A 27,698-nucleotide genomic window follows, 5' to 3' on the forward strand; every position below is an offset into this window, starting at 1 on the left:
TATAACCCAAAATTATAATTGTTCAAAAATTATTTTTACATTTTTATTTAATTTTTTTATATTATTATGTTGTTTTTTTTTTTAACATACTGTCACCCTAGTAGTACAGTGTAACCATAGTGACACTGTACTACTTGTGGGGGGTGATGAAGATTTTTTTTCTTTTTACACTGATTGCTTTTACACCCATAAAGGCTGTAAAAGCAATCATTTCTCCTTCTCTCTGGCTTCTTGCAGCCATTGAGAAATACTGTAAGAGCTGTGATTGGTCACAGCTTGTCACATGGTACAAGGCTGTTGTGAATAGCCCTGTACCATGTGACCTCTGTGATCATTAACATATTTCACTAGTAGTAAGCAAGGATGTCAGAAGTGACATCTTGCTTACTACTACTCATGTGATCACTGACTGGCCAATCAGTGATCACATGATCGGGACCTCACACAGAGGTCCCGTACAGCGATCAGGAGTACGCACAGGGAATTTGGGAGTAAGTTTATAAATGGCCACCTGCTCTTGCACTGCTCCCGGCCAGCCGTTTATGTACATGGGCCGGACAGGTAGTGGTTAAAAGAAAAAAAAAATATTGTGTAATCCAAGCTTGCCTTAAAAATCCCATCAAATGTAAGATATAGTTCTCTCTTTTAAGGAGTGATTGTAAAGAGTGAGATATTTTTCTTTTATAAGATAAATCTTGTAAAGAGACACTGTCAAATTTTTCTTCAGTCGCTTGTTTTCACATTTTTACAAAAAATCAACATATTGGCCACCCCTGATCTAAATTGATAACTGTTACCAGCAAACCAATATATATTATTATCAGTCACAGTTTGGATTTAGAACTTCCAGAGCAGATGTCTCAATGAAAGCTGGCAACACTTATGGATCCACTCAAATCTGTGACAGAAGATCTTACCTGAGTAGGGTCTGCATTCCATTGTAACCTCAAGTCCAAAACTTACTGAGTAATGCAAGCATGTAACACTTACCCAACGGCCCCATCAACTAGGAATGGATAACTAGCTTGTTTAGAATTGAGATGACAATCTGGACACTTGAATGTTAAGACATGTCAGCAATTTATCATTCTGGGAGTTGGGCCAAACTAGCAACAATTAAAAAGCTATTTGCAGAGTTTTATTTCTCCTTGGATTGCTAATTTATTACGTTATGCCATTATGCTGTTTGGAGCTTTGTAGGTCAAGCAGTCAATAGCTGAATGTATTTGCTATCCTAAAATAAAATACAGAGCAATGGGACAGATCCTTGCCAAAACACAAGAGATTCTCCTTCATTTCTGTGTTAACATATGCTCCTCTGGCAGTTTTAATGGTTCATTAAGGGAAAATGGATCTAGAGCAGAAGCCATGGGTTAATCTGATTGTTATCTCTGATATGAGATTCTTAATCTAAATATTATGCACAGAGGGGTTTATGGATGCCAAAGTAAATCAGTCAAATGTACCAGCAGAACATGCATGGAGAGCAGCCAAATATCCCTTGTGAACACTATAGCCAAAGAGGGTATTAAATAGGCATTTTCAGCTCTGGCAATGATTAACACCTTCATTATCAGGCACATAGACAGTAACTTTCTAAGTGTTTCTAAGTAGTTTGTATTCACTGACATGTTTATGAAGCACACACTTTGTACACAGATGGAGAACATTTGCTTAACATTCTTGTAACAAAACAAAGTGCTGCATGTCAAAAGGCTCAACATAATCTTATGAATGGCACACAGAAGTCAGAATGCCTTTCACACATTTACAGAAAGGGCAATCTGGATTTTCACAGTAAGGCTGGCCCTAAATTATGCAATTTCCTTTCCTTCAACCATAGTTTGAAGGAAAGAAAGTTGCTCGATTCACCCATCAACACAGTCAGTGTTGATGGGGGAAGCCCTCCCACTGTGCTATTGTATTCTGACATTGGGAGGTTTATAGCCTATAGCTGGAGTCAATTATCTTACAAAAAAATCAGAAAGGCTTTGTGTACTGAAGTCAATCAATAGATCAGCTTTAGTACAACCAGCCTGTCCACAGATAGATCAAATCTGGCCTTTCCTGTTGAACCAGCCAAATTTTGATCTGTCTCTGGCTGGCTTAACAGAAGAGATGTTTGGTGAGTGCATGTAATTGTACACAACTTATTGACATTCCTTACATTAGCGCTTTTTCTTTCATTTTTCTGACAAGAGATGTACCTCACAAAGTTTTAAAGGAGAACACTATTTTGACCAAGAATTGACACTTCTCGTTAGCCCACTGTGCCTTATTTATCAATGAAGCTGAGAAAAGGATATTTTTTCTCAGCTGTGCTGCCTATAGCAACCAATATGTTTTCCCAGTTCCTTCTCTAGTACTGCAATGTAAAACAAAATGGTTTCTATGAGTAACACAGTCTGAGAGAATTATTGCTCAGAGCAAAGTGATGAGGCGCCATGTAATTTTAGAAAATAAAAAAATACTAAGACTGCAAAAGAAACATTTTTTCTGTGTTCACATGACCCCCTGATGAGTAGTGTTGGCAGCAATCCTACTTCAAAACAAGAGACTGGGTCATGGTTAGATGGCTCATCAAACTTACATTAAATAGTTTGTGTGCATTCTATACATGGTGTTTTTTTATTATCTGGGGGTTACACATAGAAGAAAATGAGACCACTTGATTTTTGCAATCATAAAGGACTGTAGAAAGTTCGTCATGGTTGTCTGTGAAGATTCTCTTTCTCATTTATCTTTGTCAGGACTCTTTGTAGCTACCATGGCCACGTAACATTAACCTATTACAACATTGCAGAACAACTCCATTTAAAGTGTATGTATAGCCAAAACTTTGTTTAGTTTTGAATGGAGTAGAGAAAACCCCTGTCAAGTTTTTATTGTTGCCTGTCTCCCACTGGGTGGAATCACCCTCTGTCCTGGAGACCCCTGCCACTGAAACAAGTGATGAGACATCCAAAAGTTTTGAATTGTCACCAAAACAAGAACTGAGGGTTAAAGTGTTTCTAAAGGCTCAAGTTTTTTTTTACCTTTATCCTATGCATGAAACTAAAAAAACCTGTGTGTAGCAGCCCCACCCCGATCCAGCGATGTCCACGGGAGCCTCAGTTCTCCAGGGTCTCTCACTCCTGATTGGCTGAGGTAGCAGCAGGAACAATTGGCTCCCGCTGCTGCCAACTTTATTATAAAACCCACTTTTTTCCTTAGCAAAGCTTCTGGTTCTCTTATTTAGCTACAGGTTTAGCGTAATATCCTGCCATTTCTCAAAACCCCCCAAAACAGGGTGGTGGCACTGCTGAGATTGAAATGGGATTAGTAGTAGTATAGAGAAGCAATATAATCCAGAGCAGCGCCCTTAACCTGCTCTAGATGCATTGGTAGACGTACCCTGTACTTTCCTAATACTTTCCTAACCCCTTGGCTCAGGCACCTCCCGGCCCTTTAAGGGTTTCAGAAGCCGGGAGGCGGGGTGGGGTTTTGGGTCATGTGACTGCCGTGACACACCTTCACGGCGGTCACATGATCGGGAAAGGTCCCAATCGAAAGAGGAGATCGGGACCTTTCCGTGAGTACCAGACATGTGTTCTGGGAGCGCGCAGGGCACGTGCTCTCAGCACATATGGTTTTTTTAATAGAACGCAAATGTGCGTCCACTCGGCATCTAGGCCCAGACTCCGGGATACCGCACATTTGCATTCAGCCGGCGCCAAGAGGTTAAAAAGAACCTGTACTAGCTAGGTATTCTCACTGAATGGATAATGATAGTGAACACCCTTGTGACAATGCAAGTGGCTAAGCTAAGTGAGGCATTCCCCACACAGAAGCGAGGACTCAGAGGTGGGTATTTCAGGCCATAGCCAGAGTCTATATACAGTTGTGCTCAAATGTTTGCATACCCTGGCAGAAATTGTGGCATTGATATTGAAAATATGACTGATCATACCAAAAAATGCTTTTTTATTGAAGGATGATGGTCATATGAAGCCATATATTATCAAATAGTTGTTTGGCTCCTTTTTAAATCATAATGATAGCAGAAATCACCCAAATGGCCATGATCAAAAGTTTACATACCCTGGAATGTTTGGCCTTGGTACAGACACACAAGGTGATACACACATGGGTTAAAATGCCAATTAGAGGTCAATGTCCTACATCTGTGGCTTTTTAAATTGCAATTAGTGTCAGTGTATAAATAGTCAATGAGTTTGTTAGCTCTTACATTGAAGCACTGACTGGGCTAGATAATGAGCCAGATACTGAGCCATGGGGATCAGAAAAGAACTACGTAACAAGGTAACGGAACTTTATAAAGATGGAAAAGGACATATGAAGATGTCCAAAGCCTTGACTATGCCAATCAGTACTGTTAAGTCACCTATTAAGAAGTGGAAAGTTCGGGGATCTCATGATACCAAGCCAAGGTCAGGTAGACCAAGAAAGATTGCATACACAACTGCCAGAAGAATTGTTCGGGATACAAAGGGAAACCCATAGGTAACCACAAGAAAAATACAGGCTGCTCTGGAAAAAGACAGTGTAGTTGTTTTGAAGGAGCACAATATGATGACACTTGAACAAAAATGAGCTGCATGGTGTAGGTGCCAGAAAGAAGCCTTTACTGCATCAATGACACAAAAAGGCCTGGTTAGGCATGTCAAGGTGTTGTCAGGCATTTTATAACCAAGCTTTTTTGTGGCATTGGTGCAGTAAAAGCTTATTTCTGGCACTTCGACTAAACAGCTCATTTTTGTTCAAGTATAACTGTATTGTACTCCTTAAAAACAACCACACCATCTTTTTCCAGAGCAGCCTGTTTTTCTTTTGTGGTTGCCTGTGGGTTTTTCTTTGAATCCCTGACAATTCTTCTGTCAGTTGTGTCTGCAATCTTTCTTGGTCTACCTGACCTTGGCTTGGTATCAAGAGATCCCCGAACTTTCCACTTCTTAATAGGTGATTTAACAGTACTGATTGGCATATTCAAGACTTTGGACATCTTTTTATGTTCTTTTCCATCTTTATAAAGTTCCATTACCTTGTTACGCAGGACTTTTGACAGTCCTTTTCTGATCTCCATGGCTCAGTATCTAGCCTAGTCAGTGCTTCCACATAAGAGCTAACAAACTCATTGACTATTTACACACTGGCACTAATTGCAATTTAAAAAGCCACAAATGTGGGACATTAACCTCTAATTGGCATTTTAACCCATGTGTGTCACCTTGTGTGTCTTTACCAAGGCCAAACATTCCAGGGTATGTAAACTTTTGATCATGGCCAATTGGGTAATTTCTGCTATCATTATGATTTAAAAAGGAGCCAAACAACTATTTGATAATAAATGACTTCATATGATCATCATCCTTCAATAAAAGAGCATTTTTTGGCATGATCAGTCATATTTTCAATATCAATGCCAAAATTTCACAATTTCTGCCAGGGTATGTAAACATTTGAGCACAACTGTATAGTTAAAGTTACTGTCAATATAGAACTCCAGCTCTATTTGAAACAGGTTCCCAAGTTACCCTTATTTATTGTTCATTCTACCAGAGGTACTTGAGCATGCTACCTTTTCAGCCCTATGGGAAAATGGAATTATGGGGCCTGAGTCATATCCTGTTAATGGTAGCTTGCAAGTAATTGTAGCTGTTCCAAATGTAGAAAACAAGGGTTTTCTTCCAATGGAGATCATGGCTATTGTCTGTCCTGACACAGGTAGTTAACACACAGCTCCAGGGATACTGGATACTAATTGTATAGCAGTACTTAGTGTCTTTCAGAAGTCTCTTGAATGAGGTCAGACTGTTTCTTCTGAGTAAGTTAATATCCCATCTGAACCTCAAGAGCTCTAGGTCCTCTCTCTTAGCTATAGGCATGGAGTGGTGTGTCATATTGGTGAGTGCCCAGTGGAAATTCCACCAGGAGGAGAGTGCTGAGAGTAACCTCCAGTATTGCCCCCGAGCTGCTCGGGATGGAAGTTATGTCCTCGTGGAAACTCCTGAAGAAATGGTGAATAAAGAAAGGTAGATGGTGATTACTAGTGTTACTAAGCCAAGGACTCTGCATTTACTATATCCAGTCTCCCACAGTAGACAGAACATGGAATTGCAAATATATTAGTAAATATAAACTGCTAAATACCTTTTATCATCAGTAGTATATAGCAGTCTTGTAACTTCTCTCAGGGTCCGGCTAAGCAATGGTTAAAGCTTATAGGAGGAGTTTTCATTATCCTCTGACTGTTCTGTGAGGCTGCAAGACCCCTGACACTCTGTCTGGACAGTGCTGATTGGCCCTGTGCGGATCACATGCACCCGCAAAAAAAGAAAAAAAACCTCTCTAGCAATACAAAACAAACTGAGCCTGTGCAGAGTGCCTCCTAGGGCTTTGTACTGTCAACAGATGGATTGGGGACTTTGGAAGAAGCGGAGGATCAGAGAAGACAAAATCAAACAGCTTTTTTAGACAATGCAGAGAATTAATCCCTTAGATTCCACAGTGAGTATAACAAGCATGCTTTACTGCATATCCATTTGCCCTCTGGAAGATTTACCCCCTTCATGACCAGGCCATTTTTCGCTATACAGCACTGCACTACTTTAACTGATAATTGCACAGTCGTGCAACACTGTAAACAAATGAAATGCATATCTTTTTTCACACAAATAAAGCTTTCTTTTGGTGGTATTTGATAACCACTGGATTTTTAATTTTTTTGTCAGATTTAGCTAACAATTGCGCGGTCATGCAACGCTGCACCCAAATTAAATTTGTGTCCCTTTTTCCCATGAATAGAGCTTTCTTCCGGTGGTATTTGATCGTCTGTGCATTTTTATTTTTTGCGCTATAAAAAAAAAGACCGACAAATTTGAGAAAAAAAACAATATTTTTGAATTTTTGCTATTAAACATATCCAGTAAAAAAAAAATATAAAAAATCAAATTCCATCATAAATTTTGGCTAAAATGTATTCTGCTACATGGCTTTGGTAAAAAAAATCCCAATACGTGTAAATTAATTTACATGACAGTTATAGCGTTTACAAATGGCGGTATATACACTGGGATTTTTTTCTTTTTTACTATTTTTCTAGTAATGGCTGTGATCAGCGTCTTATAGTGGGACTGCAGTGGGTATTCTGACACTGGGGGGAACTGACTTGGTGTAGCTGACATCCCCAGTGACACCAATACAGTGATCAGTGCTAATAAAAAGCACTGACACTGTACTAATGGCACTGGGCAGGAAGAGGTTAACATCTGGGGAGATCAAAGGGGTTAACTGTGTGCTGTTTTACATGCTGGGCTGTGTTTGTGCTTCACTGTAAGCATACTGCTTTGCATGGCTGTGCTATGCAAATCCATGCATAGCAGTGTGCAGGAGCTGACAGGGGAGAGATCTGTTTTGTTTACAAACTGTTCTCCCCCTGTTGGAGATGCTTGGCAATCACTGGGCGCTGGCGAGTAATCACCCGCCAAGACCTGGTGATTTACATTCAAGGCCACGAATGGCGGTACAGGTAGGGCGCCCCCTACCCGGAAATGCAAAATCACGTATATATACGTGATTTTGTACACCCATGCTGCCTTGTAGCAGTATAGGGTGGTATAGGGTGGACAGTGCTGTGTTATGATTGCAAGAAACAAAATGTATTTCCCAGCACACTTATCAGCTAGCCAGCAAAACAAAAAACAAACTACACTTTCTAATATTTTGTGGTAAAAACAGATTTTAGTTGCACAACATTTAAAAAATATGAAACTAAATTTGCTTTTACTGTTGATCTTGAAAAGTATTATTGTGGAATTGCCTGAATGCAGTTCTCTTTTTCTGCCACAAGATGGGGCTAGTGTAGACCTTGAGCCTCTGACTTGCAAAACATAGAACGCCGAATTCTGGGAGATGTAGTCTGGGCCATGAGCAGTTGTTGATGAAGAAACTACAAGACTCAATATGCCTGGAGGCAGGAGGAGCCCAGAGAAGGGGGTATAAATAGAAAAGCCAGGGAAAGAGTGGGCGTTGTTGGAAGATCGCCACCACCCAGGGCAGAGAGGCAGGAGCTGCTGAAGAGAGAAAGGGAGAGCGGGAGAACGTAGGGGGCGGTTAGGGACTTTATGTTGTGCTTGCAGCAGACCTTCATTGTTCAGGGAGCCCCTCACTTTAGCTGCAGATCGCTTCAAGGCCTGTCATCATGCCGTTGCAGAGAAACAGCTTATAGCCTGACTTAGTGGCTTGATACTGCTGCTGCTCAGGACTGCTCCAGAGTTGCTGACAGACTGCTATTATGATATTAAGTTTGCATTCATCAGATCATAAAAGACCGTTGCCTGGAATCAACACCACTTTAAAGGGGGGCTTCTCCAACAGAAAAGCCTGCTGCAACTGATCAGGGGGAGTTGGTGAGCAGGTCATTGGCCTATTATTGTCTTGTTTGCTGACTGTGCATATTATTTGTAAATATTATTTGTAAAAATCTATTACCCTTTGCCTTTTTCCATTACTTTGCACTTGCCCACTATTGAGCACCACTAGTTCTGTTTGGTCAGAGAGAGTCCACACTACAGAACCTTAACCCTCCTCCTACTTTAGGTCTTTACAGAGCTCAATGTTTCTTAAGACAATCTCACTGAGTGCAGGGCTAGCCAACACCACTGAGTGCACCAACGTCTTCAAGGGCCCTAGCGTAGCCGGCAAAAGGCTAAATTTAAGGACTGTTTATAGTTCAATTGCTGTTGAGGACAATTCCCGGTATATTGACAATCTTCTTTTACAAAAGGCCTTAGCTCCCTTATTACAAGCGCCCACTGGCAACTTAGCCTTTAGATGTGTTGGTATTAGAGATGAGCGAATCGAACCAGGCGAACCGGAATTCGATACGAATATTTGCCTACTTCGGGTGCGCGAATCGGATTTTTCCCGATCAGCCGGCAAAAGTGTCCCTGCAGAGAGCTCCGCTATTTCTGACATTTCTCTGACAGTTCCTTCACATGTACAGCGGTTGAAACATTGTATCTATTAGTTTCCATTTAGGATACAGATGTTTCAACCGCTGTACATGTGAAGAAGCTGTCAGAGAACTGTCAGAAATAGAGGAACTCTGCACATACACTTTTTGCCGGTTTGGAATTCTTATTTTCATCCTACTTCTTCTTCTTCTTCTTCATCCTCATCCTCAGAAGAAGAAGAAGAGGATGAGGATGAGGATGAAGAAGAAGAAGAAGAAGAAGTAGGATGAAAATAAGAAGAATTCCAAGCCGGCAAAAAGTGTATCTGCAGAGCTCCTCTATTCTGCAGATACACTTAGAGGAGCTCTGCAGATACACTTAGAGGAGCTCTGCAGATACACTTTTTGCCGGCTTGGAATTAAACTAGACTATTTCTGAAACCGTGTAATAAGAGAAATCCTTTTGCGCTCTTATGCAGGTACACGCAAATACTAACTGGTATGCACAAAGTATTCTGCAGCTGCTAACATCCAATCTTATACCAAGCAGACAATAATCATATACATGTAAAAATGATGTAGCGCTAGAACATATATACAATATATTCACACGGTCACCCGGTGGGATAACTTATGTCTCGATATTATCAACGTCCTACAATAGTGAGGAAATCAGCATGTGCACAGCCAAAATATGTGAAGTCCTTAGTGCACACAATAGAACACTGCAAACTGATCCACACATAAAAATCCAGTGATCCGTGTCACATTCCTCTTAGGCATGCAAAATAGGGGAATGTGTATGAACCCACAAACCCTCGAATGTGATCCTAGAATGGCTAGAGTGGCCTCTCACCTCCAGCCTGCGACCCTACAGGGCCACAGCGCTTAATGTAGACTCACACCCACAAGACTGGGGTAGGCTCCTCTTAATGCTGGATCATAAAGATGTCTCTGCAGCTTCCACCTCTCCTCTGATGTCCTTGCGGGCCAGTAAGCCGGATGTGTCCCAGCTCAGATCCCCATAAGATATAAAGACATATCCTCCATAGTGTAAAACTGTTTATTAAAAGTCATAAAAACGAAGAAAAACACACTCACATGGGCCAAAAGACAAATCGCGTTTTCCCCATATGCTGGGTGTAAGCATAGACCTCAGAAGGTGTTCCAAAATGGCGCCACGCCGGAAGTGCGTCACCACGTCAAGCCGTCGACGCGTTGCGTCACGTGACCTCGTGACTTCATCAGGACTAACGTGATTGGTCTGTCACACTTCCTTAAATAGATCTGCGTTGGCACTAATGAAAACTAATGGGCGGGATCCCGGCGGCCATTTTCCTGTAGCCTGTTATTGATATCTACATCACACAGGATCCAGGACATAGAATACCCGGGACTAGATGCATTCATATCCAAAGGCTGTCAGAATAAACTGCAACCAAACTATGAATGTCCCATGAATGTTTCCATAAATGGATCCATTTATGGAAACAAATAGATACAATGTTTCAACCGCTGTATGGAGTGAATGTCCCAGAACTGTCAGAAATAGGCTATTTCTGACAGTTCTGTGACATTCACTCCATACAGCGGTTGAAACCGCTGTATGGAGTGAATGTCACAGAACTGTCAGAAATAGCCTATTTCTGACAGTTCTGGGACATTCATTTCACTCCATACAGCGGTTGAAACCGCTGTATGGAGTGAATGTCACAGAACTGTCAGAAATAGCCTATTTCTGACAGTTCTGTGACATTCACTCCATACAGCGGTTGAAACATTGTATCTATTTGTTTCCATAAATGGATCCATTTATGGAAACAAATAGATACAATGTTTCAACCGCTGTATGGAGTGAATGTCCCAGAACTGTCAGAAATAGCCTATTTCTGACAGTTCTGTGACATTCACTCCATACAGCGGTTGAAACCGCTGTATGGAGTGAATGTCACAGAACTGTCAGAAATAGACAGAAACTGTCACAGAACTGTCCTTCTTCTCATCCTTCGACTTCTTCTAATCCTTCTTCTCATCCTTCTCCTTCTTCTCATCCTTCTCCTTCTTCTCATCCTTCTCCTTCTTCTCATCCTTCTCCTTCTTCTCATCCTTCTTCTTCTCATCCTTCTCCTTCTTCTCATCCTTCTTCTCATCCTTCTCCTTCTCCTTCTTCTCATCCTTCTCCTTCTTCTCATCCTTCTCCTTCTTCTCATCCTTCTACTTCTCCTTCTTCTCATCCTTCTCCTTCTTCTCATCCTTCTCCTTCTCCTTCTTCTCATCCTTCTCCTTCTTCTCATCCTTCTCCTTCTCCTTCTTCTCATCCTTCTCCTTCTTCTCATCCTTCTTCTCATCCTTCTCCTTCTTCTCATCCTTCTCCTTCTCCTTCTTCTCATCCTTCTCCTTCTCCTTCTTCTCATCCTTCTCCTTCTTCTCATCCTTCTTCTCATCCTTCTCCTTCTTCTCATCCTTCTTCTCATCCTTCTTCTCATCCTTCTCCTTCTTCTCATCCTTCTCCTTCTTCTCATCCTTCTCCTTCTTCTCATCCTTCTCCTTCTCCTTCTTCTCATCCTTCTCCTTCTCCTTCTTCTCATCCTTCTCCTTCTCCATCTTCTCATCCTTCTCCTTCTCCTTCTTCTCATCCTTCTCCTTCTTCTCATCCTTCTCCTTCTTCTCATCCTTCTCCTTCTCCTTCTTCTCATCCTTCTCCTTCTTCTCATCCTTCTCCTTCTCCTTCTTCTCATCCTTCTCCTTCTCCTTCTTCTCATCCTTCTCCTTCTCCTTCTCCTTCCTCATCTCCAAGGGCATTTAAATTAAAGGTACAGTGTTCTGCACTAATTTAAAGGCTCTCTGAAGCCTAGAAACCCTTTTTATAAGTTAACTTCGTAGCGAATTAATTCACATCGAATCTAATTTCTTCCTGAAATTCGGCGAATCAGCCGAATCGAATTTTTGAATAATTCGCTCATCTCTAGTTGGTATCTGTCTTGGTTGCCTTTTTGGATGCTCATTTAGTGAGGAGAGCTACAGTTTACACTGGTCTGTTTTGAGTTTATGGTAGTACTTTAAATACCTCAAGTGACTCCTCAGTGTATTGTGCATGCTGTTAAATATTTTTTTTTACTGCTATTACTCTAATCTGATAACTAATTGACAATATACTTTGTTATTTGCTATAAAGTCTCAAGTCTAATTTCAGGGTGACCCTAAAGTATTGACAATTTACTAGTAGGGTTGTTGCATTTACCAACGTCAGAGTAAGAACCGAGGACCCGGCATTACCAGCCACTCCTGGTAAGTTCGCGCCATCTCATCAATCTATGAGATTCTCCATGTTTGGGCAAACATGGATTAAAAAATTAAGGGCAGGTATACCTGGAGGGAGTCCATTCTTCCTTAAAAGCCTTAGAACAAAGTGCATGTGAAAAGGCTTTGCTCTACAAACAAAACAAAATGTATTTCTTAGCAGACATCATCTAGCCTTGCTCTAAAGGTTAGTTATAAAATGGTGGGGGGTTGCCCTTTTTGTTTAGCTTGTTGTGTTATGCTTCCATTTTACCTACAAACGGTGCCCTTTGGAATGTTTCTTTGAGTAAGCTTACATGACAGTCACATTTAATAAAAAGAGATAATAATTTCATTCAGTCATTTTATCCTACTTTTCAAAGTATAACTATATTTAAGATGGTATTTACCCTATCTATTTTCCCCAAACCATTCATAGCCCTCAGTACAGAGCTCAGATCAATGGGAGACAGGGATCAAGAACGATGCCCTAACCCAGTCTGGATGGCATACCTGTCCTCCATCAAGCCAGCAGGCCATATGATACCATTTAATCAATATTTTTTTTTTCCAAGTCCCTAATGGAGAAACCATTTCTCTTCAAGATTTCATAAAGACAACACTGGCCAGGACTCTTGGTTCAGCCACCAACAGGAGGTCTATACTAGGGCTAATAATGGCATAGTGTGGGTGAAAGAGGGCAGTTAGAAATATGATTAGAACTATATTTGAGAGTCTGAAGGGATTACCAAACCTAAAATAAGTTACATTACATAAAAGAGATATTAATATTCAAAAATATGTTTGATTTTATACTGTTTATTGTGAGCAGTGCTGAATTTGAATCTAACCAGTAGCCTTTTGGCATAGAACTTACATCTTCTCCAGATGTTTAAATGGCATTCTCCTGGTTGCATCAATTCACCCCACTGCCCAATTACCAATTACCATATCTAAACCACCAATAGTGTCTGGATCTTACTTAGCTACAGAGACAATAAATTGTAAAGTACTCAGACAGTTGGGACTGATGTAAATAGCTTTATAAAAGCTATTCTTGATATGTCAATGCCATATAAATATTAAATGCAGTAAAAAAATACATAATTTTCACCACTATTTAACAACTTGCTTTAGAGTCTGTTCACACGCAGTCCAATGCATTGTTTTTCTGCATCAAAAATGAACGCAATGTATGCTCACTGATTACAAAGTGTTAACTGTGCAAGATCTGCTCATTTCTAAGTCCGGAGTACTGCCTTAATGTTGATTTCACATGACCACAACTCCTGCCTGTGATACAGGTATTGGTAAGTGCAATTCCACAGGGTCCCCGCCTCTACAAGTCCTTTCTGAATACCAATAGTGTTAAAATGGAGGCTTTTCAAGGATTCAAGAGTGGATTTAAAAAAACCAAAGCTGTAATATATTACAGCTTACTTTCATTAGATGTGGCGGCTGCATCAGTTTTTTAAGGCTTTTTCTCCTCTGTTTTCACCTGGTAATATGGTCAGTAACATGCCTCCTGTTTTTCTAGTAATAGACTGTTCATATATATACAAGTAGAGCACAGGTAACCAACCGGCTTTAGAACAGCTTTTCTTAACCAGGTGCCATTGAACCCTAGGATTCCTCCAGAGGTTGCTAGTGGTTCCTTGGGCAATGAACAATTATTGTCTGTATTATAGTAGATAAGTAACTACTGACACCAATTATCTTTTCAGTTTATCTTTTACCTGTAAAGGGTGATTCTTTCCACTGACCATAAAGATATCTCAATTTTTAGCAGGGGTCCCCAGAGACCAGAAAGTTATTTCAAGGGTTCTTCCATATTAAAAATATAATTTCAACTATCTGTAAGGGGTGGGAGGTTAGGGATTCTTCCTAATGACCTTAAATGTACGGAGCATTTTTCCTATTGACCATTAACCATGATACTAATGCACTAGGAGCTTTAAATATAGTAAATATAAGCAGGGTTTCCCTGAGACCACAATGTTATTTCAAGGGTTCCTCCATGCTAAAGAACTTAAAGTGACACTAAAGGGTTCAGATTTTTTTTTAATAACAAACATATCATACTTACCTGCTCTGTGTAATGGTTTTGCACAGAGCAGTCCTGATCCGCCACTTCCCGGGTCCCCTGCCAGCACTCCTGGCTCCTCCCCCCTGCTATGTGCCCCCAAAGCAAGCTGCTTGCTCTGGGGGCACTCATGTGTGCTCGCTCCTGAGCCTCCTCTATGTGTTCATATGACACACAAAGCATGGCTCGGCCCCACTCTCTGCTCCCTCCTGTGATTGACTTGTGTCTCAGCCAATGAGGTGGGAGAGACCTGGGAAAGCTGCTGCCCTCATGCACATAGCTGGATCGCAGTAAGTATTGGGGGGGCTGAGGGGGGAGCTGCACACTTAAGGTTTTTTACCTTCATGTATAAAATGCATGAAAGTAAAAAAACCTTCAGCATTCAGAACCACTTTAGGAAAGACAGATTTAGAAGCACACAGCAGTCAGAATGCTTGTACCAAAATAAGTCATATAAAGCCGCAGACTTTTTTTTTTTACCTCAAGTGAAAACAAAAACACAGCATATATATTTGTTTTACACTGAACTGTGCTATGAGAACATTTACAAAATGAAAATACCATAATCAAGGTCAGCACGTTGCCCATCTCAGACTAAACATAGAGAGAAATGTCCTTCTATTCCTATCCCATTTTCTAATTAAATTGTTTTATCATTTACTGTATTAAATAAAAAAAACCTGTATTGAGAGAAAAGTACAGGCAGCCATTGCTGATCTCTGGGTTAAAGACTTTCCAAGTCACTGAAGTGGAGTCAGAATGAAGTAAAAACCCTGATCTGCATTTTCTGTATCAGTATAACAGCCAGACAGCCAGCATTATCAAAAGGAGACCTCAGTAATGACATTCTGCATTCTATGAAACTTAAGCCTGGTACACACAGGCAGTTTTTTCCTTCAACCCAGCAGGCTGAAAAAAAAAAAAACTGAGGCGCTTGATGTACTAACTATGCAATGTTAGTACAGCAATCTCCCCGCTGAGCTAATGTGTTCTGACAAGGGAACTGCCCCTCTGCCAGAACACATCGGTCAGCAGTCGCAGACATTTTAACAAGACGGCCCCCAGAATCCTCTGTGAATGAGTATGGGGTAGTACCCCTATTCATTCCCAAAAATAAGTTTCAAACATAAATAAAAACACACAGCCAGTTGTTGACAAGTCCTTTATTCAACCCCCCCCCCCCCAAAAAAAAAACAAAAAACTATCTCCTGAAGTAGACCCAACATCAATCACGATAAAATGGCAGCTGCCAACCTGAAGGATAAAAAAAACCTGACCTGCACCAATGCTTGTCTCCCACCGAATGACAGTTCTGCCACCTCCCTCCACTAAATACAGAGGTGGGGCCACCTGTTTACCTCACTGGATGACCCCGTCCCCTTATGACATAATTGACTGGAGCATGCTTGGCTGATGACAACATAAGAGGGTGGGGTCACCTGATGACATTACTGGGTGGCCACACCTGCTAGTTTATTAAAAGGAGGGAGGCGGCAGAACTGTCTTTCATCGGGAGCCAATTGTCGGTGCGGGTCAGGTTTTTTTCATTTGAGTCTGTGGCCAGTGTTTATTGTGATTTACATTACATCAATTTCAGAGGACATTTTTTTTTGGGGGGGGTGAATAAAGGATTTGTCAAAAATTGGCTGTGAATTTTTATTTTCTTTTTGACATATTCCTCACACAGGGGAAGGCCAGGATCTGGGGGCCCCTTGCTAAGGGGGGCCTTCAGATTCTGATAAGCCCCCCCCGCCCACAGAGCCCCACAACCACAGTCCACATTTGTGGGGTAAAGGCCCTTGTACCTACGAACACTGGGACAAGGTGCTTTGGGGAGGGAGCCCCCCTCCCTCAAAATAGTCCCTCCATGTTGAGGACATGTGGCCTGGTATGGTTCTGGAGAAGAAGGCCCTCATTTGTCACCCCTTTCCTTTTCTTTGAATACACTGAAGTCCTATACATATAAATTGATTTTTTTAACACATGCTATATGATGCTTATTCAATTATATTATAGAGATGTAATATCCTCAATACCCCTGAAGAAAGAGTCACATATCTCTGAAACACGTCGGGTGAATGAAGACATATCATTAGGCTCATATTATTTTGACAGCTCTGTACCTTTGTAACAGTATGTACTGGAAGCCATATTTATGGTTTTAACGAATTTGGTTTTGTCACCCTAATAAAATACACATACGTCTTTTAAAAACATTGTGTTTGTGCCTTAAAAGTCCCATTGGGGAAATATAGCTTCCATGTTAGGGACATGGTACTGTACAGAGTGCACACACTGGATATTTTTAAACTGACAGTAAACTGACATTTTAAATATCACATGAGATAACTGGGGAAAATGTGTCACATGATCCAATTATCTCATGTGATATTCTTTAGTGAATAGAGCCCATTGCCCTCAGTTATTTCAATGATTAAGGTGTTTATGATTTTTTTGAAGGGATTTGTGTAAGGCTTAGGTCAGTGTGTTTCCGTGCAGTTTATGTATAACAATAGCAGCACTTGGGTTTTGGGAGAGTTAGGTGTGACAATCCACACTGCAGCTCCACAGACATCATATGTTCTATAACTGAACAGCAAAAACAGCTGACAACCAAATACAGTCAAATACAGTCATGATTGGTTGATTATAGGACACTGTGTATTACCCTCTTTGTCAAAGGGTGATATTAAAGCAGAGCCAGCCATTCCTGCCCTTTGACAAGGGTCCTGCCACTGCAGCTGTTTTCCAGTGCTGGCAGCTGGAGAGAGCTTAGTGCTGTTGACAAATATGTTTTACGCATCTTTTCTATTACTTCATGTTATAGGACAGCGAGGGAGGGGGTGTAATTCAGGTTATAATTTACATTTTTAAAACTCACATTTTTTAAAACTTAGAAATGTATTTAGGTAGAAATAAATAACTGCTCCCATTCCTCCCCAAGCAAACTATACTCAATTGTATTTATTGTACCTTAGATTAGTGTTCTGATCCAGAAGGCATGACTTCTGGTCCTCATCTGGGCTGCCTGTCATCTAAAGTACTGTAAATACATCGTGGAATACTCTAGTTAGAAGGTCTTTCCTTTTGCCTCCTTTTGAGTGCGCACCCCACCATGTCAGGTGACTGTTGTCCAGCTTTTATTTTTTTATTTTTTGCTCATTATCACTACATCATCTGTACACAGGTCATTTTAGAGCACACCTGGAGATATATAACTGCTGCTGCTCTTTGCTTAAAAAAACATTACTCTGATTTGAAAAAAGTATTGTAACAAATAACAGAAACAGCATGATACAAAGATTGGGGACTTGCTTGAATGTAGTACATCCAAATTTCCAACATTTCCCTCATGAGTCTCTGGAAGTTACTGGATGATGCACATATTGCAATTTAGCATACTTATTACATAGCCTCCCATTATCTCCTTCTCTCATCTTTTAGATATCCCAGGCAGAACACTTTCCCTGGTTCATGTTTTCCTAGGGATCAGGTCTTTTCATTCTTCAGATTGTCTCCTCCAACCAGCAACCAAAATAGTTTCCCAAAATTAGAGAAAGATTTCCTTCAATCACAGATCAGGACCTCAATGACACACTACAGTGGACCAAAAGGGACCAAAATACTGTGGGCAGTATGCTTGTATGGTGGCCCCATTTGCCAAAGCACTACAGCACCCTACAAGAACTCTGGGCAAACCTGTGGGGAGGTGCAGTGTGGTGCGGGCAGTAAATACAGAGTCCAGTTGTAGTAAAACTTGGAACTTGTATTAAACAGAATATCAGTGTTTAAACACCCTGGCATCAGATGGCATCTAAGGAAATAACTCACATTTCAATGTACAATAGTCAGATGTGGTGAAGGAGAGGTGGCAACAGCGTCTGTATCAGAGGGTTTAGTGCAGCCTGGCCAAAAAGAAGCTTCTTTCCTGGATAGCGAGTCTTTACCTCCACGTCAGGAACCTTGCTCTATTGCTAGTTACTTTCCCTAACAAGTGGAGTCACTCACCCTACACTAGCCAAGGACTTAAATAGGCCCTGCTGACTCAAGATAACTGCCGAGGGTCACATGGCTGCAACATAGCCAACTGGAACGCTGCTTCATTGACCTAGGAAACCATAGAGAAACATTGTTTCTCTTGGACTTCCTCTCCAGGCTGTGGTACCACTCCGACTGAAAATGCAACTTCTCACACTTCATCCATATCATGTAAGGGTATCTGCTGAACATCTTTTTAATTCCCCCAGGAGCAAAAACATGCATCTCCGCACACTGGCTGACTTCTGTCTACCTTGCCCTTCACACCTTGTTGCTGACTCCCTCCCTCGAAGACACTTATTGCCAATTACAACAATGCATGTACAAACCATTTCTTTAATTTCAGTGTTTTTGTATCATTTTTATCATTTTGCATTAGGAATCACTCCAGTAGAGTGGAATTTGCCCAAGGTTTTTATTGAGGGCCAAATCTCAGGGCCACTCTGAAAAGCTGCCTATTGCAAACACCTTACTTAGCAAAAGATCAGAGCAATGTTGCAGAGTTAACCTGTTTTATTTTTATTATCTGCACTGGTCAGTTTCAGGGACAATCTGCCACACACAGAAGAGATAGTGGCTCCTAACTGACCTCACACACTCAGCAAAAACAGAAATAACTAGAAAAACAGAGAGCAGTGCAATGCAAATTGTATCTCATTGTGGATCTCCCATATTGCAGTTTGTTTTGTATATTCAGAAGTCTATACAAACTGCAACTATCCAGATCGTGAACAAAAAAACTTACCCCCCCCCCCTCGAAGTACAATAACATTCTGGGACTTATAGTACCACAGCAGCTAGAGAGTCACATTGTATTTAAGCTAAATATAAAGAAAACTGTGATTTTGTCATTTCCAGTATACTGTGTTTAAAGCTATATGTCCTGTAATTACTGTATATCTTTTCTGCTTTTTAAATAATGTACAACTTGCAGAAACTGTGTCCCAAAATACAAATGTAAGGTTTTTAGGATTGTCTTCATCAGAACCATTACAAATCTCCTTAGGGCCCTATGCAAACCATCCGTCCTCTGTTATTAAGAATATCTAATGTACAGCAAAATAACTTACACAATGTTAGAAGCTTAATCAATACCTCTATATTGCAACAAATATTTATAAAGTACAAAATACATTTCAGAAAAAATGCAGAAACTGGAGAAGAGGATATCTCCGCCAGACACATTATATGAGATATATAAAAATATACACTTTATTAAGGTACAATCTTAAAAACAAAGTTTGACATGTACATATAAAATCGAAAGTATACTGAATACCCTCCACTGGATTAGTGTGTCAGCTAGCCTTTTTATATGTATATGTCAACTTTGTTTTTTAGATTGCACCTTAATAAAGTGAATATTTTTATATATCTTGTGTACTGTGCCTATACAGTTCATACTGGGAGCTGGTGGAGATATCCTCTTTTCCAGTTTCTTCTTTTTCATTTTTTCTTGTTCTAAATATTGGATGTGGCATTTGGAAGTCTTATATTTTTTGGAATACTAAAAGTACATTTCAGATTATCTTGAAGATCCCCCAAAATGTATACACTTTTTGAACATATTGCATAAACCTTTATTCATGCTTTAAAAACAATCCCATACATATTTCAAATAGCTTCACCAAGCAACTCAGTTTACTTTGTACAACTGAGAGCCAAGACATGCTGCATGAAAATGTGCTTAAAGTGGAACTTCACTCTCTCTATCAACATTGACTGTTTTTAATCCTTATGCTGCTAGGATTAGTAAATAGATAGGAACGCATATATTTTTTAGACCCATGAAAGTAGAGTTACCTTTTAAGTATTTCAGGCCCTATTGATTCCAAATTATTATTATACCTTTACATCATTGCAAATATTGCAATCTCTCAGATTGCTTCACAACACTCCTTCAATTCCCTCAGAGCTCTCCTCAGATTACAATGTCCCTGTGAGTTATCTATTTCATTATATGCAGCTTTCCCAGGCTTCACTTCAGGTTGTCCAATCTGCTCTGGCGCATGTGCTTCACTCAGATTGTGCTGAGAAACCTACCTCTCATATACACTCTCATTTAGTCTCTGTGTCCTTGCCTCCCATGGAGGGACTCCGGACCCGATGACTGCAGGCTATACTACATTTAGACAACAATTTATTTATTTATTTCAAGTACTTGTATAGCGCCGTAAATTTGCGCAGCGCTTTACATTTATATATATTGTACATTCACATCAGTCCCTAACCCTCAAGGGGTGTACAATCTAAGGTCCCCAACTCACATTCATACATACACATACTAGGGACAATTTAGACAGGAGCCAATTAACCTACCAGCATGTCTTTGGAGTGTGGGAAGAAACTGGAGTACCCGGAGGAAACCCACGCAGGCACAGGGAGAACATGCAAACTCCAGGCAGGTGGTGCCCTGGCTGGGATACGAACCGACAACCCCAGTACTGCCAGGCGGAAGTGCCAACCACTTAGCCGCTGTGCTGCCCCTACAATGACTGGGATCTTCCTTTCTGTACCTAGTTTCTCTGCGGGGTCACCACATACAATTTAGAATCGTACATAGGGCTTATTACATTCCCTACAGACTCCATAGGATGTATACACTTTTTGAACATCCCATACATATTTCAGATAGCTTCACCAAGCAACTTAGTTTACTTTGTACAACTGAGAGCCAAGACATGCTGCATGAAAATGTGCTTAAAGTGGAACTTCAGTCTCTCAATCAACATTGACTATTTTTAATTCTTATGCTGCTAGGATTAGTAAATAGATAGGAACACATATCATATTTACTGGTTTTGAACTATTTTTTTTACATTTCTTTAGTTACTTTCTGATTTTGTGCCTTGGCAAATTATGTCATACATCACAGGAGTCTTCTAGAGGGGAGTAGGGGTTTTCTCAGCTAAGCACACCCTGCTGCTTGTATGCCTGATCTAGGGGCAGGTGAATCCAGTACATCAATGCTACATGAATCATTTTTCCTTGCTCAAGATGGCCATGGCCAAAAATGCTAGTAGGGTGTTTTTGTAAAATGATTTATTGGCAAATAAAGCATGGAGACATGGATGGATGGGGGAGATTGCTTTGTATGTTAAAAATGAAATTTCACTTTTTGGAGCTCAGATGCAGTGAAGTTCCACTTTAAAAAAAATATACTGATAAGGGGAAAGAGTAGCATTAAGAAAGAGATAACCTCATCAGTCTCTTGGTGCTCATTCACTATCCAGTCAGCAGATGGAGGAAAAGAGAGGCCAGAGCTGCATGCCTTCTTCAGTCTCAAATTGTTACAGAAAATTGGTGTCATCCTCTAACTGTGCTGTATAGCCTAACTATCTAAATCACAGGATTGGATGGATAGAAATTCTTTGATATGTAAAATAGCTTATTTTGTCTATATAATTGTTTGCCGGGAATTTAGTTTTAAAGTGAATCTAATGTATGTTCAAACTATGATGTGAAGGTATAATAATAATTTGGAATCAAGAGGGCCTGAAATACTTAAAGGGTAACTCTACTTTCATGGGTATAAAAAATATTGCAAAAAAAATATATATATATAGTATATACAATTGTAACACAAGCCATATTGTAATATTACATTATTAAAAATTAGCTTTCCTTTTCAATCTGCAGCGCTGCCGTGTTCTGTGCAATGCAATATGGCAACCTGGAGGGGTTCTGTACAGAGATGGTGTACATAACGCCCCCCAAAAGTGTCATTTCCTGCTTGTGTAATTGGCTCACTGATTTTTCCAGGAGTCTGCACTAAGATATAAGTCAGATTTTGGGCATCTTCATTATCATTTTCATTTATGCATCTTTATCTATATACAGCCTGTTGAAAAAGGCTTTTGTTTACAGGCTCAGTAGCTCAAGCTGCAATTTACATACAGAAGTGTATGACTTATAAACAACGACTTATCCTATTCAAATAAATGGTGCCACAAGGTGCATATGCTACTGTGTTTTCTCCTCAGCTAAATCTTAGTGAGGTTATAGAATCACTTTAAAGCTAAAAAAGGCAATTTGTGTTAAGGAAATATTGGTGGACACCATTCCTGATTTATCATCATGATCCAACAGCTTTATTATTTTCTGAGTTACTGACCTGGAACAAGTATATTGATCAGGAGTTCTGACTTCCGTTTGAATTGCATGACCTTCAGGACTTGCTGGTCAAATACACTGTAATACTTACAATTATACAGGACTTGATGCTGGTTATCAATATGCTCACTGCTTGTTGAGAGACTGTGTACGTTGTAGGACTGTATTCAGCATCCTGGTACAACTTATGCAAGTGCTTGACCTTTAAGGGATTATATCACTGCTAGGGTTGAACAAATGTGTCTGAATTTGACTTTGTGGGGGGGAACAACAATTGAGAACTTAAAACTTAATTTCATTGAAGTCTGTAGGGGAAGGAGGAATTTTTAATCAACTCTAGCAGTTTTCAAGGCTAATAGGCAAAAGGTTGTCAAAAAAAAGCACATGGGTAGGGGGTTGCACCGTCCATGTGACGTTTCTGACCAATCAAAATTCCTCTAGCCCAAACTGTCATCGCTGAAAGGAGAAGAAAGAAGCGATGTGGATTTGAAATCCCCGCTGCTTTCTCTCCTCTCCCACCACTGAGACTCAGCATGGGATGCCTGCAGGAAGGTTTCCCGCACCGCTTCTGTGTGAACACGGGCTATGACAAGCTTGGGTTCACACAGGAGCAGTGGGGAAACCGCATGCAATTTGGATTCCTGTTCAAATTGCATGCTATTCTTTGCAGTCCAATTTGCATCCATTAACACAAATTGCACGGCAAAGTATAGGTAATCAGTATCGGCAAGTACTTGACAGAAAGTACTTGTACTTGCCGATAAAAAAAACGATATTGGTGCATTCCTAATAGTAATATATAATAATTACAAACTTGTCCATACAATGGTGTTGCATTCCACTACACATGGCATTAACAGTCTTCAAACACTGGGATAAGGATGCAAAACCCACTAACTACACAGGAGGGGGTACTGTGGTGCTTCTCATTAAGCAGGGTTCTCATAAAGTCCTCCCCAGGCACCAGGCCTCATGGTTCCCTTCCCTCAAACCCTTAAGAAAATTGCTTCCTCTTATCATTCCATCCTCCTGTCCTACTGCAGACCAATGCCCTCTATTAGCTCCTCCCCTTGATATTTTAAACGGGGGCTAATGCAGGAGACACAACTCCTGAGGAGAGTGATCACACCTTTAAAAGGAACCCCTACCCAAGTCCTGCAAGATGTTAGGCTGAAGCTGAATGCTTGGGAGACTCTACCCATGTCCTTATTGGGATGTATTAATTTACTAAAAATGAAAATTGTTCCCAAATTCCTGTATTTATTTTGACATTCTCCACAATGGATACCTAAGTCTTTTTCACATGACTCAACCAGCTTGTCTCCTCTTTCCTCTGGGGCCCTCAAACTCTGAGATATAAACAGTACACTCTAATGCATCCCACATCGCAGGGGGGCTTAGCCCTCCCTGATTGCTATAAGTACTTTCTGGCCACACAATTGGTATCAGCTGCCTGGTGGTTGAACCCCGATATATCTAATCCCTCCATCCTCCTAGAGGCTGCAGTGGTTTGCTCTCTGGAAGCTTTAACATTCCTTCTGTTTAGAGGTCCCAAAGCCCCTTACGCCTGACTTGACTCCCTCCATGCATACCACTTTATAGGCCTGGAGAGTGGGTTTGACATGTGAAAGCTAACACTAGTATCACAAAATACTCCTGAAGTTTAACCTTCTTTGTCTCACCTCTATATGCTACCTGAACCACAAGCTTGGGCTTAGTATAAAGTCAAAACAATCTCTCAGATTGCTTCACAACACTCCTTCAATTCCCTCAGAGCTGTCCTCAGATTACAATGTCCCTGTGTATTATCTATTTCATTATATGCAGCTCTCGCTTGCTTTTAATAGTTTCCCCAGGCTTCACTTCAGGTTGTCCAATCTGCTCTGGAGCATGTGCTTCACTCAGATTGTGCGGAGAAACCTACCTCTCATATATACTCTCATTTAGTCTCTGTGCCCTTGCCTCCCATGGAGGGACTCCGGACCCGATGACTGCGGGCTATACCACATTTAGACAACAATGACTGTGATCTTCCTTTCTGTACCTTAGTTTCTCTGCGGGGTCGCCACATACAATTTAGAATCGTACATAGGGCTTATTACATTCTCTACAGACTCCATAGGATGAATCCCTTGTACCTGCCTGAGGTGCGGTCGATCCCCATGGGGATTTTCCCCATATATATTCTGGACCTGTACCACCATCATCGGGTTCTGGGAGCAGGTGCTAGCCTCAATTGACCTGGTGTCTTTTATTTCCTTGCGACCCTCCATGCACATCTGTTTACTGGGCCTAGTAGAAAATGTAATTCCCACTGTGGCAGGAAGAACGCTGGTTAGCCTGCTCCTTTTCTAAAATAGGAAGACCATAGAAATGCAGTGGAAAACACCTGCCCCTCCATCTCTGTCTGGAAACAACTGGTGAATAGCAGCTTGCTACTTTATAAGGATACCTATATCAACAGAGGTTGCCCCAAAAATATGACAGTGTATGGTTTAAATGGCTGGTGGAGCCCTCAACAGCTTCAGTTAATGTATGCCTATGGATTAATGCTTGTCAGTTTGCATGAGTAGACTGTACAGGTTCTTCTATTTTGGTGACATCCCTCCATTTGGACTATTATATCTCTTGAATTTTTGATATGTCCACTTTTGTATGTATATGTTATTGCAAGCCACACCTCAGTGCTATGGATGAGGCCCTTGCTATTGCTTGTCTCTTGACTCTTGAAATTGCATTCTGGTAGCCCCTGCAAGGGTTCTGTCCTTGCGTATTTTGTTATACTTTTGTTACTTGGTTGTGTCTTACACCAAATTCACTAAACAGTTTTGCAAACAAGGGAACCCGTGCCTACGTGTACACTGTATGCAGCAGGACATGATCATGGTAAGTTCACTTCCAGAAATAGCCTTGATCTTTTCTTGGACTTCTCTGAGTGCAAGAGCAGTAAAACTTTTTTTACTCCATTTAGCACCACTCATGCTCAGATTTTCCATATAGCTGGAATGCAAAGTGTAGATGTAAAGTGTGACCCTTACCTGATTGCTTCAAGTAATGCTAAATTTGAGTGTATCATTTGCAAGATTTGAGCCATGTTTTCTCTTCTATAGTACTCATAAAAAAGTGAATCAATGGTTTTCTCCTGTCTGTGGATATACCCTAAGACCCCAAGACAGCTGGCCACCCACTGTGTGGAGCAAAAAAAAAGTGCAATCACCACTGTTACCTCTCTGAGAAGCCCATAGAGTCTCCCTCTACTCACTTTTTTCTTAAAATTACAACTAGCTTGGGCCAAGTGGAGCATACAAATGTATAGGCTCTGGCACAGCACTACTGCAAGAAAGGGACAAGATGGCAGTTCTATCTTGCCTGCACAATTATGTGCCCTCTCATTTATATGAGAAAGTTTAAACACCATTGTCCATTTTTCCTGACCCATGTAATTGTTTGCTAGCACCCCCAGTTTGACAAAAGTAGATTTGTCCATCAACTTTTGTAGAAGAATTCAGGTGGAAAATTCTCATTCGAACAACACCTGCATCCAACCTGATTCAGGCATGGATCAGGTATTCACACACAGTGGGTGCCAGCTGTTAGAAAACAATAGCCAGCACAGCAGATTGGTCCATCCACATTGTTGCGTGTGGATGGGGGAATTTGTAGATTTCTCTTAAACCTTAACATGTACGGCCAGGTTTATTTATCTTAATGACACACATAAGATGTGACTGACCTAAGGCGAGTAGGACAGACCTGAGTAAGCACTTATCAAAGTAAATAATCTGGAAAAATGAGTCCTTTTGTTGACAAGCCTGCAGTCAGCACTGAGTGTTCCATCAGCTGGTAGTGATACAACTGCAGCATTCCATCAGCCTACTAAAATGATACACATTAAACAAAGTCATGACCAAAAAGAGAAGATCATAGTAAATCAGTAATCAGTGTAGGCTTTCAGTACAGAAAGTTCCTGGCTCCTTGTTCACTGTATGCCGTCATGTTTTCATAGGATCAGAGATCTGGCAGGTAATATGATATCAAAGCTGGTCATTCAGGCTATGGGCTGCCTGTAGAGATTCTCTCATTTCCTCAGTCTTTAGAAAAAAATGACCGTGCTCAAAGGGCTAGTAAACGTGTATTACAATTTGGTCTACATAGGAGCCCTTTTAACACTAACATTCACAAATATGCACTTGAGGGTTGTAGACATTTATTAGAACTACAGGTACAGCCTACAAACCCCCACACAATTTTATATTCAGCTTGTAGTTTCGAAGCTGATCAGTTAATTATCCATGTGTCTGCCTTGGTATACTGGAAGCATATACTACATACATTCTGTATAATTTGGTTATGCACACTGAACCCCCAGGTTGTGTGAGCCCCAACTATAACAAACCTGGGGATTCCATAAAGCTGAACTCTGGGCACAAAAACATTTACTTAAACATATTCCACAATAGCTACTAGGGGTATAAATCCACTTTGCGTGCACCAAATTCCTTTGCACCCACCACAGGCTGCCTATAGAAAACTACAGAAGGGGGCAGAGATAAGACAAGTCACCGTGCACAAGGAGAGAGAGCAGCAGAGACCAATTTTTAGACAAGAAGCTCCTGCACAGGGGTTTCACACTAGATTGCTGCACAGATCTGTAAGAAATACACAAAGCACACCAAGATGCCAGTAAGAATACACATGACCAGGGGCGGACTGACTATTTGAAAACTCGGGCACTGCCCGAGGGCCGGGGTCAGTAGGGAGCCCCATGAGATACCCCTGGTACCTTTTTCATAGGCTTTTTTGAGTTTGGGCAAGGACACAGGGGCCCCATGATCCCCTATTGACCGGGGGCCCCATGAGTTGTCAGTCTGCCCCTGCACATGACTCTTGTATTTTGACAATATTCGCCTATCACAGAGTCCATTACTTGGGTGGTTTGACTGCTGGTGTGGTTGGCTGTAAAAATACAATAGCTGCAGTGGAAGATTCATCCATAGATGCCGTATAGTGTTGATGGAGAAATCTGCTAGATTTTTTCATGTGTATAGCAAGCTTACAGCTCCCTTTAATCTTGGGGATGTTTAGCTCAGTGGTAGATGTATATTGTACAGTGAGTCCACGTCACATAGGAATTATAATTAAGGGCTTGGTAGCCCACTTGTATTAAATGAAAATGTCCATCCAGGATTCCCATGGAGGGATTTCAACTTCAATCAGCAAACACGAACGAAA

Source organism: Staurois parvus, unplaced genomic scaffold (genome assembly GCF_062004578.1).
Source record: "Staurois parvus isolate SC_StPar_1 unplaced genomic scaffold, SC_StPar_1.0 ptg000218l, whole genome shotgun sequence".
Classification (NCBI taxonomy): domain Eukaryota; kingdom Metazoa; phylum Chordata; class Amphibia; order Anura; family Ranidae; genus Staurois; species Staurois parvus.